Source organism: Mandrillus leucophaeus, unplaced genomic scaffold (genome assembly GCF_000951045.1).
Source record: "Mandrillus leucophaeus isolate KB7577 unplaced genomic scaffold, Mleu.le_1.0 Scaffold258, whole genome shotgun sequence".
In the NCBI taxonomy this organism is placed as follows: Eukaryota; Metazoa; Chordata; class Mammalia; order Primates; family Cercopithecidae; genus Mandrillus; species Mandrillus leucophaeus.
In genome coordinates this window covers 1,639,113-1,640,560 of record NW_012102676.1, presented here as the reverse complement: position 1 = coordinate 1,640,560, position 1,448 = coordinate 1,639,113, and positions in this window count along the sequence as shown.

The window sequence follows — 1,448 nt, the reverse complement described above, 5'->3', positions numbered from 1 at the left end:
ATAATTTTATAACTATATAACATGACATATCAATACTTAATACACTTAATATGTAAAAAGTTCGTACCAATTAATAAGAAATGAAACATTACAACTGAAAAAAAATAAGACTATGATCAATAATTTAAAAACTACAATTATCAATAAATACATGAAGATGTTCAACTTCATTAACGATTGAACAAATACAAATTAAGATAGGCTTTATCATCAGATTCAAAATGATTTTTTAAAATTCTAATAATTAAAATTATCATATTTATGGAGAAATAGGTATTGGAATGAGTGTATATTTGTGATACAAAATTAACAATGTGTATGTGAAGTCCTAATAATAAACATACTTTCCTGTCCCAAATAATACAATTTCTACAAAATACCCCATGGGAAAAATTAAACTTTACAAAGAGGTATGTAAACAAAATACTTCAATGTTATTAAAGGGAAACTTGGAGAAAAAATAAATATCTAATAGTAAGAGATTGCTAAATACCATATAATAGATCCATAAAAATAAATACTGTTAGCCATTAAACATATTTATATTTTATTATTATGCAAAAAAAACCACCTCCACTTACAGAGCAGCATATACAGTATATTTCCAAAATTATTTAATAATATACATTTATACAGTTATATATTTTCTAAAACTATGTATCATGTGAATAAAAAGATTTCTCTTTTATGTTCTTTTTAAAAATTGCATTTATCCTAAGGAAATATCTGAACATGATTTAATATATGTTAGCGTTGTTTCTTAGCCTTTTGGCTAAGATCAAGTGTAATATATTGTTAGCAAGGACGTCTAAATCTATGTGAGGTTTCCAGATAAGAATATGGTCACGACTGAACATCTCTTCATTTAACCAATCTGATTTGTGGTCTGTTTTTACATTGAATTCAAACAAGATATATCTCCTTTGATTTTTATTTCATAACATTTAGCAAATACTTTATTTCAGATACAAATGATAAGATTTTGCCCAATCATCATTCTTTGACACTGGATACAATCACATTCCTCTAGTAAGTAAAAATTTGCCCAAAAATGTGGTAATCAAAGGCAACTTTGAAAGACTTATTTCATACATTCTTCTAAAAGAAGTTAAGTTGGTGATACTTCTAAAAAATGTGCAATTTCATGAGCCAATTTTTTTTGGTATTGAACAATTCAAGAAGTATTTTTAAGTTCTCTATCAGTTTAGCATCCACTTTTCTTTCAACATTTTTGCTGCTTTTTAATACCTAAACACTCTCTTACACCATATATATCTGTGATCATGAAAAATTACTATATTTCAATGTTGATTGAGTTCAAAGAAAATAATTAACCTCTGCCCTAGAAAAATAAAAGCCAAAGAAATAATCCAATTGAATTAATAGCTTGACCCTAAATAACAGTTTGGGTCCAACATTTCATCAAATAGGAAAATTAGGAGGATCTT